Raw genomic sequence first — 19679 nt, 5'->3', positions numbered from 1 at the left:
AAATTTTATCCAACCTGGTCACTCCGAGAGCGAACCTCAACGTCTTCATTTCCGCCACCTCCAGCTCTGCTTCCTGTTTTCTCTTCAGTGCCACTGTCTCTAATCCATACATCATGGCTGGCCTCACCACTGTTTTATAAACTTTGCCCTTCATCCTAGCAGAGACTCTTCTGTCACATAACACACCTGACACCTTCCTCCACCCGTTCCAACCTGCTTGGACCCGTTTCTTCACTTCCTGACCACACTCACCATTGCTCTGGACGGTTGACCCCAAGTATTTAAAGTCCTCTACCCTTGCCATCTCTTCTCCCTGTAGCCTCATTCTTCCCCCACCACCCCTCTCATTCATGCACATATATTCTGTTTTACTTAGCCTAGTCTTCATTCCTCTTCTTTCCAGTGCATGCCTCCATCTTTCTAACTGTTCCTCCAGCTGCTCCCTGCTTTCACTGCAGATCACAATGTCATCTGCAAACATCATGGTCCACGGGGATTCCAGTCTAACCTCATCTGTCAGCCTATCCATCACCACTGCAAAAAGGAAGGGGCTCAGGGCTGATCCCTGATGCAGTCCCACGTCCACCTTAAATTCTTCTGTCACACCGACAGCCCACCTCACCGCTGTTCTGCTGCCCTCGTACATGTCCTGTATTATTCTAACATACTTCTCTGCCACTCCAGACTTCCGCATGCAGTACCACAGTTCCTCTCTGGGTACTCTGTCATAGGCTTTCTCTAGATCTACAAAGACACAATGTAGCGCCTTCTGACCTTCTCTGTACTTTTCCATCAACATCCTCAAGGCAAATAATGCATCTGTGGTACTCTTTCTAGGCATGAAACCATACTGTTGCTCGCAAATACTCACTTCTGTCCTGAGTCTAGCCTCCACTACTCTTTCCCATAACTTCATTGTGTGGCTCATCAACTTTATTCCTCTATAGTTGCCACAGCTCTGCACATCACCTTTGTTCTTAAAAATGGGCACCAGTACACTTTTCCTCCATTCCTCAGGCATCTTCTCACGCACTAGAATTCTATTGAACAAGCTGGTCAAAAACTCCACAGCCACCTCTCCTAGATGCTTCCATACCTCCACAGGAATGTCATCAGGACCAACTGCCTTTCCATTTTTCATTCTCTTTAATGCCTTTCTAACTTCCCCCTTACTAATCATTGCCACTTCCTGGTCCACCACACTTGCCTCTTCTACTCTCCCTTCTCTATCATTTTCCTCATTCATCAACTCCTCGAAGTATTCTTTCCATCTACCTAGCACACTGCTGGCACCAGTCAACATATTTCCATCCCTATCCTTAATCACCCTAACCTGCTGCACATCCTTCCCATCTCTATCCCTCTGTCTGGCCAGCCTGTATAGATCCTTTTCTCCTTCTTTAGTGTCCAACCTGCCATACATGTCATCATATGCCTCTTGTTTTGCCTTTGCCACCTCTACCTTTGCCCTGTGTCGCATCTCAATGTATTCCTTTCGCCTCTCCTCGGTCCTCTCAGTGTCCCACTTCTTCTTAGCTAACCGTTTTCCTTGTATGATTTCCTGTACTGTGAGGTTCCACCACCAAGTCTCCTTCTCTCCTTTCCTGCCAGAAGATACACCAAGTACTCTCCTGCCTGCTTCTCTGATCACCTTGGCTGCAGTGGTCCAGTCTTCTGGAAGCTCTTCCCGTCCACCGAGAGCCTGTATCACCTCTTCCCGAAAAGCTGCACAACACTCGTCCTGTCTCAGCTTCCACCACATGGTTCTCTTCTCTGCCTTTGTCTTCCTAATTTTCCTCCCCACCACCAGAGTCATCTTACACACCACCATCCTATGCTGTCTAGCCACACTCTCCCCTATCACTACCTTACAGTTGGTAACCTCCTTCAGATTACATCGTCTGCACAAGATGTAATCCACCTGTGTGCTTCTACCTCCGCTCTTGTAGGTCACCCTATGTTCGTGCCTCTTCTGGAAAAAAGTGTTCACTACAGCCATTTGCATTCTTGTTGCAAAGTCTACCACCATCTGTCCCTCCAAGTTCCTTTCCTGGATACCGTACTTACCCATCACTTCTTCATCACCCTTATTACCTTCACCAACATGTCCATTACAATCTGCACCAATTACGACTCTCTCTCTGTCTGGGATGCTCAGAACTACATCATCTAGCTCCTTCCAGAATTTCTCTTTCACCTCTAGGTCACATCCTACCTGTGGGGCATAGCCACTAATCACATTACACATAACACCCTCAATTTCAAATTTCAGCCTCATCACTCGATCTGATACTCTTTTCACCTCCAAGACATTCTTAGCCAACTCTTCTTTTAAAATAACCCCGACTCCATTTCTCTTCCCATCAGTAGCTGAATTTCCAACAGCGCCCTGCAGGTTGACGGCGCCGGTGGCGGACGTTGTTAACCCGGGCCACGACCGATCCGGTATGGAATTCTTTGGATGAACGCTCATATTTGTTTGGCAAGGTTTTAAGCCGGATGCCCTTCCTGATGCAACCCTCTGCATTTATCCGGGCTTGGGACCGGCCTACAGTTTGCACTGACTTGTGCCCCCCATAGGGCTGCATTTGGAATGTGTCGAAATTAAAATGGTATAAATTGAATGAAAATTGTGAATGTAGAAGAACGTCAAAAAGGTAAGCGCAATTCATTCGGCTTTGGTTGGTAATAGTTTGACCTCGTTTCTTTTTTTTGCCATTTATGTCCTCAGAGAACATGATGACTGCATGCTGGAGTTGTCCTTGAAGTCATCAAGGTTTTGTAAAACTTACATACTGTCGTGTAGCACTAGCCGTTGCTATGCTTTTTGGACTCATTTATGTGCTAAATCTCAGATACCCCAGTGACCTCCATTACACCTTTGAGGTCGTGCAAAAGATTATTATGGACATGGATGGGCGTAAACTCTTCAACAGAGCACTTGGAATGAAGAACAATCTGCTCCTGTTCTCGGAGTCGTAAATGTGCTGCCAACAGAAAAACATGTTAAATGTCCATCCATCCATTTTCTGAGCCGCTTCTCCTCACTCGGGTCGCGGGCGTGCTGGAGCCTATTCCAGCTGTCATCGGGCAGGAGGCGGGGTACACCGTGAACTGGTTGCCAGCCAATCGCAGGGCACATAGAAACAAACAACCATTCGCCCTCACAGTCATGCCTCCGGGTAATTTAGAGTCCCCAATTAATGCATGTTTTTGGGATGTGGGAGGAAACCGGAGTGCCCGGAGAAAACCCACACAGAACATGCAAACTCCACACAGGCGGGGCCGGGGATTGAACCCGGGTCCTCAGAACTGTGAGGCTGACGCTCTAACCAGTCGGCCACCATGCCACCCATGTTAAATGTTTCTTTCATTTTTTTACATGAAGTTGCCGTTTGTGAGATGTCAAAATTGCTACTGCTACTTGTATTTTGTAGATCGTTTAATTTTGTAATCATTTATTTTTGTATAATTGTATGATTTGTGGCGGCACGGTGGCCGACTGGTTAGAGCGTCAGCCTCACAGTTCTGAGGACCCGGGTTCAATCCCCGGCCCCGCCTGTGTGGAGTTTGCATGTTCTCCCCGTGCCTGTGTGGGTTTTCTCCGGGCACTCCGGTTTCCTCCCACATCCCAAAAACATGCATTAATTGGAGACTCTAAATTGCCCGTAGGCATGACTGTGAGTGCGAATGGTTGTTTGTTTCGATGTGCCCTGCGATTGGCTGGCAACCAGTTCAGGGTGTACCCCGCCTCCTGCCCGATGACAGCTGGGATAGGCTCCAGCACGCCCGCGACCCTAGTGAGGAGAAGCGGCTCGGAAAATGGATGGATGGATGGATGTATGATTTGTGTAATTGTATAATTTATTTTTAATATTTGATTTGTATAATTTTTTACTGACCTCTTTCATATTTATTTCATTACTGTCAATTTAACCTGTGAAGTAGCAGAAAATTGTACTTTCTCAGTTTCAAACTGGAATTTTAAAGATGTTTCAAGGTTAAATATTAAAATAAATAGATGAGTTTTGTTTCGCAGATTACTCCAAATCTGTTGAGTTATATGTGTGGCTACAATACATTTTGGGAAAGCAAATTTAAAAATATATTTACAGAGCTAAATGGGCAATGTGCAATCACTTTTGGCCTAACATAAAGGCTATGAGTTGCAATGAAACCGAGAGAATAAAGACTTTTAATTACAATAGTCTTGAATAAAGGCTCATGGAACTTATTAGCCTTTATTCAAGACTATTGTAATTATTGTAACTGGAGGGGGAACAAAAACCTTTGGAAAACTTTTATCCATATTTGCTACAGAATCCTACAACAATAGAATGGCAAATATGGTTGATATGACTCATTCTCAAGATTAATATTTGTATTTATATTGTCTTGTCATAGTGTTTTGATGAGATGATCTTCTTCATTTCTTTTGGGCTTGTCCCATTAGGGGTTGCAACAGCATGGCATCCTTTTCCATGTAATCCTCCTCTTTTTTTCTCCTTTTTTTTGTCCTGTTCAGCTGTTAGGTCAAGCAGAATGGAGGAAATGAAACATTAAATATGGGTGTTGCATGGGGCTGTCGCGATACACCCTGTGAGGGAAGGACAGGACAAGATAGGACAGGACAAGGACAGGAGAAGAAGCATGCATACATGTGTGTGTAGGTGTGTGTGTGTGTGTGTGTCCTTGTGTGTGTGTGCGCCTCTTCTTCTTTTCCTTTTATCAGTTTATTTTTGAAAGGGGACAATGCAATTTCATAAAACACATGAAGTACTGTTAAATATATTCTAGAAGTTATCATTTATTTGCTTAGCTTGCATTAGTATTATGGACGATTTTAGATGTCTCGCCTTCGAAAAGATGACTCAGCATCATCCGATGGAAGGGCGCCTGGACCAAGGACGTGATCGGATGTGGTCGGGTCGGGACAAGTGTTGGTCCAATATTTTGTGTTGTGTCTTATTGCTTAGAATACTATGTCTGGGAAAAACCCTCTTATTATCAAATATTATGTGTCGTGTCTTATTGTTTAGAATACTATGTCTGGGAAAAACCCTCTTATTATCAAATATTTTGTGTTGTGTCTTATTGCTTAGAACATTATGATTTGTAAATCCCTCCTATTTCAAATAAAAGCAGGAGCGAGGGGGGGGGATTGTTTAGAGCGTGTTGAGAGGCTGTGATCTGAACAATCTCCCATACGCCCTCCTCATGAGAAAAAGAAACCAGCGTCTTCATTCCTTTTGTGTCTATTTTTTATAATGTTGGGTAAGATAAATCCAACAAGTACACATGGTTAAAAAAGCCAGAATTAGCCAGAAGGCTAGTTTTCATCTGTAGTCCCCTGGCCATGATGTAGAAAAGCAGTAAAATACATTTGTCTTTTAGTGTTGGCAGCTATAGGTGTTAACTAGCCACATTTTCAGTTTTTTTGTGAAGGTCTTGTATGTTGTAAGCAGTTTAACCTCCTCAGGTACTGAGTTCCACTCACCAGCGCTCCTCACTGACCAGGGTGACTTACTGAAAGTAAAGTCTGACAGAGCCTCTAGTGACACGCTCAGAGCTGTTTCTTTGGCTGATGAACTCAGCCAGAGGAGCTGGGGCCAAATCATGCAGTACTTTATAAATCAAATTTAAATCTGAAAATGTGAAGACTGTCCCAGTTTAAAAGACTGTATTTTTAAAAAATTGCACAGTGATGATAGTGCCTTGGTTTTTTATCCATCACTTTAATTACTTGTTTGTACAAAACTTCCAATGTTTTTTTTGCATTCTGACCAGCCTGGGACCAACTGCAATAGTTAAAGTGACTAAGAATCATTGAATGCAGGTAAATGTTTGCAGCTTCAGTTGACATTTCATTCCGAATTGCACGAAAATTTGTGAGGTTTAATTTGATATTTTTACACAATTTGTCAATATGGGCTTTAAAGGAAAGCTGTGAATCTATTATTAACCCAAGATATTTGTATTGGCTGACAATTTACATTTTTTCTCCATTAACAAGTATGTCGGGGTCAGGTGATACTCTATTTGTTTTAGTGAAATACATGCCTACAGTTTTAGAAACGTTTAGCTGTAGACAGCACTCCTGCAACCAAGTTATGACACGGGACATTGTATTAGTGAGTTTAGCAGCAACAGTATCTTTGGAGCGACCATGAACAAAGAAAACTGTGTCGTCTGCATACATTACGCACTCTGCTTCAGGGCAAACAGTGGGCAAATCATTGATATAAAGACTAAATAAAAGGGGGCCCAATATTGATCCCTGAGGGACTCCAGAGGTTAGCCTAAGAGACTCTGATCTGCAGTTGTTAACTGTTACAGATTGTGTTCGGTCATGCAGATATGATTCAATCCAGCTTGTCCCTTTCGGGGTCGCCACAGCGCGTCATCCTTTTCCATGTAAGCCTATCTCCTGCATCCTCCTCTCGAACACCAATTGCCCTCATGTCTTCCCTCACGACATCCATCAACCTTCTCTTTGGTCTTCCTCTCGCTCTCTTGCCTGGCTGCTCCATCCTCATCATCCTTCTTCCAAATCTACTCACTCTCTCTCCTCTGGACGTGTCCAAACCATCGAAGTCTGCTCTCTCTAACTTTGTCTCCAAAACATCTAACCTTGGCCGTCCTTCTGATGAGCTCATTTCTAATTTTATCCATCCTGGTCACTATAGCGAACCTCACCATCTTCATCTCCAGCTCTGCTTCCTGTTGTCTCTTCAGTGCCACTGTCTAATCCGTACATCATGGCTGGCCTCACCACGGTCTTATAAACTTTGCCTTTCATCCTAGCAGAGACTCTTCTGTCACACCTACAGCACACCTCACAACTCTTCTGCTGCCCTCATACATGTCCTGTACTATTCTAACATACTTCTCTGCCACTCCAGACTTTCACATGCAGTACCACAGTTCCTCTCTGGGTACTCTGTCATAGGCTTTCTCTAGATCCACAAAGACACAATGTAGCTCCTTCTGACCTTCTCTGTATTTTTCCATCAACATCCTCAAGGCAAATAATGCATTTGTGGTACTCTTTCTGGGCATGAAACCATACTGTTGCTTGCAAATACTCACCTCTGTCCTGAGTCTAGCCTCCACAACTCTTTCCCATAACTTCCTCTCGGTCCCTCCACATCCCGGTCACCGGCTCTTCCGGCTCCTTCCCTCAGGTAGGCGCTACCGATCAATGCAAACTAGAACTAGCAGACATTCCAACAACTTCTTTCCTCTTGCAATCAACTTCTTAAACACCTAACCTACAATTTCATTGCAACATGCTGGCAATTTTTTGTCTTGAGTTTGTTGTCACATTTCTGTCGGGCCATTTATATATTATTCGTGCACTCACTTTTGTAGTCTCGCCACGCTGCACTGTTTGCATATCTGTTGTTGATCAATACTGGCCACATATGCCAGGGTAGCATCTGCTCCATTTGCACAATGATTGAGGAGCATCTGCAACATTTGCACAATCAACATTGTCCCAGATTATTGCACTCGGCGCCCTTTGCACAACGGTCATTGCACCGGACTATTGCTATATTAGTCTTTCGAACTGCTCTAAGTGCTAGAGGACTCTGCATCTTTTTGCACAATTGTCAAAACAAAAAAAATAATGTACCGGCATTACCAGATAACTAGCAACCCTTTATTGCCCAATGACTGTTTTTCTCAATGTCTTTATGTCTCAAAAGTGTTCAATGTCAATTGACTGTTGTCGTACTAGAGCGGCTCCAATTACCGGAGACAAATTCCTTGTGTGTTTTTTGGACATACTTGGCAAATAAAGATGATTCTGATTCAGATTCTGATCACCCCTGTTTCCTTCATGAACATGTCCATTACAATCTGCTCCAATCACGACTCTCTGTCTGGGATGCTCAGAACTACTTCGTCTAGCTCCGTCCAGAATTTCTCTTTCACCTCTCAGTCACATCCTACCTTTTGGGTATAGCCATTAATCACATTATACATAACACCCTCAATTTCAAGTTTCAGCCTCCTCACTCGATCTGATATTCTTTTCACCTCCAAGACATTCTCAGCTAAGTCTTCCTTTAAAAAAAACCCTACTCCATTTCTCTTCCCATCTACGCCATGGTAATAAAATTTAAATCCTTCTTTGACCCACAGTCACTGAATTTCAGACATTGCTAACCCTGGCCATGACCAATCCAATTCAGACTTCTTTGGATGAAAACCCAGGTCAATGCAAATCATAGTCAATGTTGAGCAACACTTGACTAAACAGGTTCAAGTATTAATGTTCGCTGACCGGGAATCAAAACTAGGCCAGAGCGGTGAGCACGCTGAATCCTAACCACTAGACCACCAGGGACTTCTGGTGTATTCAACAATTGTTAATCTAGACAATCCCTAAATGGGTCCAAATGCAAAGTGACAGATCTTTTCAGTGGAGCACGACTTTCCAGCAGCACGACTACAGGTGGGCACAGTGGGAAAATGGCAAAATACTACACCAAGCAGACCATGCATTTGTTATCCCAATGATTTGGTACACAAAATTGTTCATTACTTTAGTCCTTATGTATTGCAAGCACTGCAATTGGCTGGCGACCAGTTCAGGGTGTACCCTGCCTCCTGCCCGAAGATAGCTGGGATAGGCTCCAGGCTGTCCGCGGCCCTTGTGAGGGTAAGCAGTACGGAAAATGGATGGATGGATGTATTGCAAGCATCGTTGATTCTTGTTGTCTCTGTGACCTGACTTTGTGAATTACATTTGAAGCAATTAAGGTATACTTACATATTATTTGATATGTGAACAAATGAGTGGGTTTACTTTGATATAAGAAAGCGTAAACCCTCGAAGTGTGTGTAGGTGTGTAATTTATGGCATTTTCTTCCATGGAATGTCTTTGTGTATTAAGAACATAACTTTTGCTAAGATTATTATTGTTTTGTTATGATAACCAGCAGCATCAGGGGTTGAGGTCACGAGCAGAGGGGTTATTGAGGGACTGGATGACCCCATGGTGGCAGTGAAGAGGTGGTGCTGGTCTTGGAGAACAAGGAGGAGGAAGATGTGGTGGTCTTATTGGGGGAGAAGGAAGAGAATGGAACAGGAAGCAGCAATAACACGACCGGTAGAGATGCCGTGTGTTAGGCTGCCATACTGGGTAGGCAATTGTATTACGCATACAGTGTAAACAGCAAATATTATGACATCACGGTCACCGCTCATTGGTTAGCATTCGGGGCTTTGTTACAAAGCAGGAGGAACAAAAAAATATTGTTCTTCGGTTGTGTTCACCGGGGGCCTTGCCATCTAAATTCGTAGTACCTGGATGGATCGCATACAAACCAATCGGGTGTCGGAAGCTGCCAACTTCTAAAACTTCACATCCAGAACAATTTCTCCCAATTTGTTTGAATTCCTACATTTTAAAAATGTTGTCAAGAACATTATGAGGGACAGTTATTGAAGTCTATTATGTAATGGGATCAAATTTTTTCCGCATAATGTTAAATTGCAAACATAATCAAGTTTCTGTCTAATTGTTAATAAATGAGTGTCGCAGGCGGCACGGTGGCCGACTGGTTAGAGCGTCAGCCTCACAGTTCTGTGGACCCGGGTTCAATCCCCGGCCCTGCCTGTGTGGAGTTTGTATGTTCTCCCCGTGCCTGCGTGGGTTTTCTCCGGGCACTCCGGTTTCCTCCCACATCCCAAAAACATGCATTAATTGGAGACTCTAAATTGCCCGTAGGCATGACTGTGAGTGCGAATGGTTGTTTGTTTCTATGTGCCCTGCGATTGGCTGGCAAACAGTTCAGGGTGTACCCCGCCTCCTGCCCGATGACAGCTGGGATAGGCTCCAGCACGCCCGCGACCCTAGTGAGGAGAAGCGGCTCGGAAAATGGATGGATGGATGGATGAGTGTCGCATTTCATCCCCACACAAGATCAGAATCAGAATCAGAATCATCTTTATTTGCCAAGTATGTCCAAAACACACAAGGAATTTGTCTCCGGTAGTTGGAGCCGCTCTAGTACAACAGACAGTCAATTTACAGAACACTTTGGAGACATAAAGACATTGACAAAAAACAATTGTGCAAAAAGATGCAGAGTCCTCTAGCACTTAGAGCAGTTCGAATGGCTAATATCGCAATAGTCCGGTGCAATGACCATTGTGCAAAGGGCACTGAGACTTCAAGGAGTGTATGCGGTTTAAAGTGACGAGTAGTGCGATAATCTGGGACAATGGTTGTGCAAATGTTACAGATACTCCTCAATCAGTGTGCAAATGGAGCAGATGCTACTCTGGCATGAGTGGCTAGTATTGGTCAACAACAACAAATAGTGCAACACGGCGAGACAACTACAGTGAGTGCACGAGTAATACATAATTGGCCCCACAGAAATGTGACAACGAACTCAAGTCAAAAAATTGCCAGCTTGTTGTAATGGAATTATAAGTTAGCTGTTTAAGAAGTTGATTGCAAGAGGGAAGAAGCTGTTGGAATGTCTACTAGTTCTAGTTTGCATTGATCGGTAGCGCCTACCTGAGGGAAGGAGCTGGAAGAGCTGGTAACCGGGGTGGGGAGGGTCCGAGAGGATTTTGCATGCCCTTGTCTTAGTTCTAGCAGCGTGCAAGTCCTCAAGGGTGGGTAGGGGGGTACCGACAATCCTTTCAGCAGTTTTGATTGTCCGTTGCAGTCGGAGTTTGTCCTTTTTTGTAGCACCACCAAACCAGACTGTGATGGAAGAACACAGTACTGATTCAATGACTGCTGTGTAGAACTGCCTCAACAGCTCCGGTGGCAGGCTGTGCTTTCTCAGAAGCCGCAGGAAGTACATCCTCTGCTGGGCCTTTTTGAGGACGGAGTTGATGTTGGTCGCCCATTTCAGGTCCTGGGAGATTGTAATTCCCAGGAACTTGAAGGTCTCGACGGTTGACACAAGGCAGCTGGACAACGTGAGGGGCAGCTGTGGCGAAGGATGCCTCCTGAAGTCCACGATCATCTCTACTGTCTTGAGCGTGTTCAGCTCCAGGTTGTGTCGGCCGCACCACAGCTCCAGCCGCTCCGCTTCCTGTCGATATGCAGACTCGTCACCGTCCTTGATGAGGCCGATGACAGTGGTGTCATCGGGTTCGCTGAGGTGCAGTCGTTCGTGTAGAGAGAGAAGAGCAGCGGAGAGAGGACACAACCTTGGGGCGCCCCAGTGCTGATGCTGCGTGTGGATGAGGTGGCCTCCCCCAGCCTGACCTGCTGTGTCCTGCCCGTCAGAAAGCTGTAAATCCACTGGCAGATGGCAGGTGAGACGCTGAGCTGGAGAAGCTTGGATGAAAGGAGTTCAGGGATGATGGTGTTGAACGCTGAGCTGAAGTCCACGAACAGGATCCTCGCGTAGGTCCCTGCACTGTCGAGGTGTTCTAGGATGAAGTGCAGTCCCATGTTGACTGCATCATCCGCAGATCTGTTCGCTTGGTAGGCAAACTGCAGGGGGTCCAGCAGGGGACCTGTGACACTCTTGAGGTGGTCCAGCACAAGACGTTCAAAGGACTTCATGACCACAGATGTCAAAGCGACAGGCCTGTAGTCATTCAGACCCGAGATTGCAGGTTTCTTGGGGACTGGGATGATGGTGGAGCGTTTGAAACAGGATGGAACTTCGCACAGTTCCAGAGATCTGTTTAAGATCTGAGTGAAGACTGGAGCGAGCTGGTCCGCGCAGACTTTGAGGCAGGATGGGGACACGTGGTCCGGGCCTGCCGCTTTGTTAATCTTTTGTTGTTTGAAGATGCGTCTCACATCCTGTTCATGGATGGTTAACGCAGAGGTCAGAGGTGTGATTGTGGTCGCGGGTGCGGCCGGGTTGGTGTGTGGTGTGAAACTGTCCTTTTCAAATCTGCAGTAGAAGGTATTCAAGTCGTTGGCTAGTGTGCTATTGTTCTCAGCTTGGGGGGATCGTCGCTTGTAATTAGTCAGCGACTGGAATGCATGCCAGACTGATTTAGAGTCGTTTGCGCTAAACTGTTTTTCCAACTTTGCTGTATCGATCCTCTTTGCAATGTTAATTTCTTTGGTCAGCTGGTTTCTAGCTCGATTATACAGGGCCCTGTCCCCGCTCTGATATGCGTCCTCCTTAGCTTGGCGAAGCTGCTTAAGTTTAGCAGTGAACCACGGCTTATTGTTATAGCACGGTATGCGTTTTTTACCGTAGTGTAGCAGTGGTCTAAAGTATTATTTTCCCTGGTAGGACAGTCGATGTGCTGCTTGTATTTAGGGAGTTTTTGGTTGAGTTTAGCTTTGTTAAAGTCCCCGAGAATAATGAGGGGTGAGTCGGGGTGTTTTTTTTCAATTTCGTTGACTTGATCGGCGAGCGTTAGCAATGCGGCGTTCGTGTTAGCTTGAGGCGGAATATAGACTCCAGCCAGTATGAATGATGCGAACTCACGTGGCGAGTAGAATGGTTTACAGTTTAAGAATAGCGACTCCAAATGCGGGCTGCAGTGTGTGCTGAGCACCGTGACGTCCGTACACCATTTTCCGTTGATATAGAGGCATATCCCGCCGCCCTTTGTTTTCCCCGATGATTCCATGTCGCGGTCCGCTCGATGAATGTGGAAACTGGGAAGCATAACGCCGCCATCAGGTACAGCGTCGCAGAGCCAGGTCTCCGTGAAGCACATGGCCGCGGAACGTCCGAAGTCTTTACTGGTCTTTAACAGAAGATGAAGCTCGTCCATTTTGTTGGGTAGGGAACATACATTCGCGAGGTGGATCGACGGGAACGCCAATCTGTGTCCTCTCTTGCGGAGTTTCACCTGAATGCCGGCTCGCTTCCCTCTGTGGCGCCGCTTCCGTCTCCATGCGCCGAAAACCGCGGACGCCGCTCCGGTGAGTAACTCGGGGAAAAAACTGAGCGGATATTCGAAAGTTGGTGACAGAAAGTCCGGAGTAGACTGCTTGATGGTTAGCAGGTCTCCCCTTGTGTAAGTGAGTCGTGTAAGGTCTCCAAAGACGGACGGAAAACACAAAAACAAAGACAATACTAGAGAGCACGTTACCGAGGCGACCACACTGGTAGGCGCCATCTTAGATCATAAAAGCGGTTGAAATGTATTAAATGTTGATTAATATTCTTATATATACAGTAAAATGTTGAGATGATTCACTTGATCGACAGTTTAATAAAAAAAAAAAAAATCAAGATTAAATTCAAACTTAAATAAATTAAATACTGGTTGGCGGCACGGTGGACGACTGGTTAGAACACCCACCCAGCCACACCACCGACCACAAGCACACCTCTGACTTCTGCGTTTACCATCCACGAACAGGATGTGAGACGCATCTTCAAACAACAAAAGATTAACAAAGCGGAAGGCCCAGACCATGTGTCCCCATCCTGAATCAAAGTCTGCGCGGACCAGCTCGCTCCAGTCTTCACACAGATATTCAATAGATCTCTGGAACTGCGAAGTACCATCCTGTTTCTAACGCTCCACCATCATTCCACTCCCCCAGAAACCTACAATCTCGGGTCTAAATGACTACAGGCCTGTCGCCTTGACATCTGTGGTCATGAAGTCCTTTGAATGTCTCGTGCTGGACCACCTCAAGAGTGTCACAGGTCCCCTGCTGGACCCCCTGCAGTTTGCCTACCAAGCGAACAGGTTTGCAGATGATGCAGTCAACATGGGACTGCACTTCATCCAAGAACACCTCGACAGTGCAGGGACCTACACGAGGATCCTGTTCATGGACTTCAGCTCAGTGTTCAACACCATCATCCCTGAACTCCTTTCATCCAAGCTTCTCCAGCTCAGCGTCTCACCTGCCATCTGCCAGTGGATTTACAGCTTCCTGATGGGCAGGACACAGCAGGTGACGCTGGGGGAGGTCACCTCATCCACACGTAGCATCAGCACTGGGGCGCCCCAAGGTTGTGTCCTTTCTTACTTTTTTTTTGTTTTGTTTGTTTTTTAATGTGGCCTTATCATTTGAAAATATTCAGCACTGGGCCGGTCTGTCATTAACTCCATGTCCCCTCTTGGGCACTACAACCCCAACAGTTTCCATAGTGTGGTGGTTATCACATTTGCTTAACACGTGAAAGGTGCCTGGTTTGAGACTGTGTGGAAACAGGTTATTTTTTGTCTCTCTCTCGTCAGAGCTGTTGTACGTGGTTTACTGGTCACGTTGTAAGTTGGAGTGGAGGTTACTGTAGTTTCGTGGTGATCATGTGCACCTCACATGTGCAAGGTCCCTGGTTTAAGACTGGGTGTGAACAAGGCCTTTTATTATTATTATTATTATTATTATTATTATTATTATTATTATTATTATTATTATTATTATTAGAAATCTGCCATGTAAAACAGCTTCACCAGCTGACAAAAACCTTCTCACCGTGGGGGAATCGAATCCCAGTCTCCTGCGCGGACACCATGAATCATTCTGGCAGTGAAGGGGAGAGGTTGGAGACTGGAGGGCAGCCGGACGGCCAGCGTTCCAGCGGTGATGGAGCCGGCCGTCACGTGCTGAAACAAGGACCTGACAGCCCTCGCTTTCACACGGCCTTCCCGTATTGCATTGGGATTTTATGGATGAAAACTGAGTTTTCCAAGTTTCAAGTTTTTCTTGACCTTCTTTCTTTTTTGCCATTGAAGACACAACAATGGGCATTTATGTCCTCAAAGAACATGCCTCAAGTGATGACTGCATGCTGGAGTTGTCCTTGAAGTCATCAAGGTTTTGCAAAACTTACACTGTTGTTTAGCACTAGCCGTTGCTATGATTTTTCGACTCATTTATGTACTAAATCTCAGATACCCCGTTTAGTCTACTCCTGTTCACGGAGTCGTAAATGTGCTGCCAACAGAAAAACATGTTAAATGTTTCTTGAATTTTTTACATGAAGTTGCCATTTGTAAGTGTAGTAGAAATTATTATAGTGACTTGTATTTTTTATTTAGTTTAATTTTGTTAATCATTTATTTTTGTATAATTGTACGGTTTTTGTAATTGCATAATTTATTTTCAATATTTGATTTTCTACTGACCTCTTTCATATTTATTTTATTACTGTCAATTTAACTTGTGAAGTAGCAGACAATTGTACTTATTTGCGCTGTTTCTCAGTTTCAAACTGGAATTTTAAAGATGTTGTTTAAAGGTTAAATATTAAAATGTTTTGTTTCTCAGTTTAGTCCAAATCAGTTGAGTTATAATATGTGTGGCTTCAATACATTTTGGGAAAGCAAATTTAAAAATATATTTACAGAGCTAAACGGGGTACTATACTGAATAAAAAGTTGTTTTAATTTACTAAATTTGAACATCGGTTGCACTTGATAAAAATGTGGTAAATGATGTAATTTTCCCCTCTTTTTGAAAATGACGCAAGTTTACGACATTTTAATCATGTGCAACCGATGTACATGTTCAAATTAAATAAATTCAGTTCTTTTTTGGGAGTGCAGGGACATACTGAAATTGCTTTAATGCTATGTAATACCGTCAATAAAAATGAACATTGAGAAATCAATTTAGAGACACATTTAAGGTCATGGAGCCTGGACATGATGAAACTACCACATTTTCATCATGTGCAACTGATGTACATGTTCAAAATAAGTAAATTCAACTGACTTTTTTTTCAGTCTTCACTTAAATTGTGGTTAAATGTCATGTTCTTCGGGGAAGAGTGAGGCAAAGTGGATGTGTAAATTCAAATTTGTGAACTTCAAACAAATTGGAATTCTCCTCCTGTTTTCTTTTTGATGTGCAATAACTTTAAGCCTAACATAAAGGCTATTTGTTGCAATGAAGCCGAGATAGAATAAAGACTTTTAATTACAATAGTCTAGAATAAAGGCTGATGAGTTCATCTGGGGAAGAAAAAAAAACCTTTGGAAAACTTTTATACATATTTGCTACAAAATCCTACAACCATAGAATGGCAAATAAGGTTGATATGACTCATTCTCAAACAGAATATTTGTATTTATATTGTCTTGTCATAGTGTTTTGATGAGATGATCATCTTCTTTTCCTTTGGGCTTGTCCCTTCAGGGGTCGCCACAACGCGTCGTCCTTTTTCATGTAAGCCTATCTCCTGCATCCTCCTCTCGAACACCAACTGCCCTCATGTCTTCCCTCACGACATCCATCAACCTCTTTGGTCTTCCTCTCGCTCTCTTGCCTAACAGCTCTATCCTCATCATCCTACTACCAATATACTCCCTATTTTTCCTCTGGACGTGTCCAAACCATCAAAGTCTGCTCTCTCTAACTTTGTCTCCAAAACATCGAACCTCGGCTGTCCCTCTGATGAGCTCATCATTTATAAAATAAAAAAATCTGACAAAGTGGAAAGTGACATGAGTGTCGCATTTCATCACCACACAAGATGTGATCATAAAAGCGTTTGAAAGGGTAATCTGTATTAAATGTTGATTGATATTCTTATCAATACAGTCAAATGTTGAGATGTTTTACTTGATCGACAGTTTAATGCCTATCATGCCCTTCACATTGTTTCACTGTCGTCCTGGCTCAGCATCCTGGGTTTCCTTTCAGCCTTGGTACAGCCAATAGTTTCATACCAGGTTCTACCAATGCGGGCCGTGATCGTATAGTGGTTAGTACTCTGCGTTGTGGTCGCTGCAACCCCCGGTTCAAATCTGGGTCACGGCAGGAATGAAGCCCTGCAATTACTTTGAAGTTTGTGGGACAGTGAAAATCATCCACAAGGGCTTGCAGAGGGCTCAATAATTTTGTGGGGCTAGTGATGCAATAGATAGTGTGTCTGACTACAGATCAGAAGATTCTAGGTTCAACTCCTGGCTAGCGCAGAATCAGAATCATCTTTATTTGCCAAGTATGTCCAAAAAACACACAAGGAATTTGTCTCCGGTAGTTGGAGCCGCTCTCGTACGACAACAGACAGTCAATTGACAGAGAACACAAAAAAAAAAAAACCTTGTGTGCAGTTATGCTTGTGGTATTAAACACAATTCAGAATGCTGTATTTTTTACGTTCACCTTAAATGTCTGCGTTACGCAAACTCATGCAACACTGTCACTGGACACCGTGTGGAGGAAACTCATTTCGGCTGCTTGTATCCGGGATCTCGTTCTTTCGGTCACGACCCACAGCTCGTGACCATAGGTGAGGGTAGGAACGTAGATCGACCGGTAAATCGAGAGCTTCGCTTTTCGGCTTAGCTCCTTCTTTACCACAACGGATCGATACAAAGTCCGCATCACTGCAGACGCTGCACCGATCTGCCTGTCGATCTCCCGTTCCATTCTTCCTTCAAGACCCCAAGATACTTGAACTTCTCCACTTGGGGCAGGATCTCATCCCCGACCCGGAGAGGGCACGCCACCCTTTTCCGACTGAGGACCATGGTCTCATATTTGGAGGTGCTGATTCTCATCCCAGCCGCTTCACACTCAGCTGCGACCGCTGCAGTGAAAGTTGGCTTGATGAAGCCAACAGAACCACATCATCTGCAAAAAGCAGAGATGCAATACTGAGGCCACCAAACTGGACCCCCTCTACGCCTGTGCTGCGCCGAGAAATTCTGTCCATAAAAGTTATGAACAGAATCAGTGACAAAGGGCAGCCTTGGCGGAGTCCAAACCTCACTGGAAACAAGTCCGACTTACTGCCGGATATGCGGACCAAACTCTGACTCTGGTCGTACAGGGACCGAACAGCCCGTATCAGGGGCAGGGAAGAATGGAACGGGAGATCGACAGGCGGATCGGTGCAGTGTCTGCAGTGATGCGGACTTTGTATCGATCCATTGTGGTAAAGAAGGAGCTTAGCCAAAAGGCGAAGCTCTCGATTTACTGGTCGATCTACATTCCTACCCTCACCTATGGTCACGAGCTGTGGGTCCGGATCCAAGCGGCCGTAATGAGTTTCCTCCGCAGAGTGTCCAGGGTCTCCCTTAGAGATAGGGTGAGAAGCTCGGTCATCCGGGAGGATCTCAGAGTAGAGCCGCTGCTCCTCCACATCGAGAGGAGCCAGATGAGGTGGCTGAGGCGTCTGATTCGGATGCATCACGGATGCCTCCCTGGTGAGGCTTCGGGAGTAACGGGTACCGAACCCCCTGATACGGGCTGTTCGGTCCCTGAGGTGTTCCGGGCATGTCCAACCGGGAGGAGACGCCGGGGACGACCAAGGACACCCTGGAGAGACTAAATCCTTCGGCTGGCCTGGGAACGCCTCGGGATCCCCCCGGAAGAGCTGGATGAAGTGCCTGGGGAGAGGGAAGTCTGGGCGTCCCTGCTAAAGCTACTGCCCCCGCGACCTGACCTCGGATAAGCGGTAGAAAATGGATGGATGGCTGGATGGATGGTGTGGATTTATCATAACTTAGCATTTGTAAATATTCAATTCTGCTTGTGTATTGTTGATGGTGCGTTTGTAGATCAGCGCATTTATTTTTGAGACAAACGGAACGCAGTGTTTTTTTTTGGGTTGCTGGCTGGCAGCTCCCAAAAGTTCTGTTGGGGCGATGAAACAACGCAAACCAGCAGTTTCCATAGTGTAGTGGTTATCACTTTTGCCTCACTCGCAAAAGGTCCCTGGTTCGAAACCGGGTGGAAACAATGCTTGTTAGTTATTCTTTTTTTCTTTTTATCTGCCATGAAAAACTATGGGGAGAGATTTGTGTCAAAATCTTTGACACAAATATATCTGTGACTTCCATACGTGTTTTTCAAATCCACAAACATATCTGCAATTTACACGTGGTTGCACGTGTGTGCTTTTATTTCCCGTTCCATTCTTCCCTCACTCGTGAACAAGACCCCAAGATACTTGAACTCCTCCACTTGGGGTAGGATCTCATCCCCGACCCCGAGAGGGCACGCCACCCTTTTCCGACTGACGACCATTTCAAGATACACACACACTCACCCACACACCCACGCACACACACACACACACACACACACACACAAAAGTTGAGAATCTTCACACGCAGCCTTTCGATCCTGATTCCCACTTTACTGGAAGAACTATTCACGGTGTCCGAGCATTAGCTCAAGATTTGATTAGCAATGGGGAGAAGGTTTTTATCAAAGGAAGATTAATTTTAAAAACAATAATAACAATAACCAGTCCTTGCTCATACTAAGTTTTGAACAAGGAACCTTTCACACGAGGTGCACATGCACACCACTAAGCTATGGTAACTTTCACTACAGAACATCACCAGCACACCACGTACAACAGCTGCCTGATAAGGAATGTTTCCAGCCGGTCTCAAACCAGGGACCTTTCACGTGTTAGGCGAACGTGATAACCACTACACTATGGAAATTGTGGTGGCTGTTGTGACCAATAGCAGACATGCAGTTTTTTACAGACCAGCCCACCAAGTAACCAACTCACAAGCAGAATTGAATATTTACAAATGATAAGTCATAATGGAATTTATTTAAGCATTACTGAAGTCAGAATTCTTTTGAGAGGACCAAGTGTTTTGAGCAGTTATCAAGCCAACCATATTTTCTTTGTATTTCTACATCAATGGAATTCCTAAAGTCATTTGTGATTTGAAGGATCCTTCCTTCAATGACAGGGCTGCCGGTTTTCCACCTGGTTCAGCCACGGTCGGCTTACCAGGGATTTCGGCAGGGTCGGACCATCGACTGTTGGATTCCCATAAAAAT

At 44.9% G+C, this 19679-nt stretch overlaps 2 non-coding genes across 2 annotated transcripts; one reads left to right on the top strand and one right to left on the bottom strand.

Moving 5' to 3' along the window:
* Nucleotides 1-18538: 18538 nt before the first annotated feature.
* On the top strand, nucleotides 18539-18611 carry trnav-cac (transfer RNA valine (anticodon CAC)). The gene has a single exon. It is a non-coding gene; the product is annotated as a tRNA-Val (tRNA).
* A 643-nt stretch (nucleotides 18612-19254) lies between these two features.
* On the bottom strand, nucleotides 19255-19327 carry trnav-aac (transfer RNA valine (anticodon AAC)). The gene has a single exon. It is a non-coding gene; the product is annotated as a tRNA-Val (tRNA).
* Nucleotides 19328-19679: the final 352 nt, after the last annotated feature.

This window comes from Phyllopteryx taeniolatus, unplaced genomic scaffold (assembly GCF_024500385.1).
Source record: "Phyllopteryx taeniolatus isolate TA_2022b unplaced genomic scaffold, UOR_Ptae_1.2 contig_28, whole genome shotgun sequence".
Lineage (NCBI taxonomy): Eukaryota > Metazoa > Chordata > Actinopteri > Syngnathiformes > Syngnathidae > Phyllopteryx > Phyllopteryx taeniolatus.
Note: the sequence above shows the minus strand (reverse complement) of the source record. Positions and strands in the feature narration are given on the sequence as shown.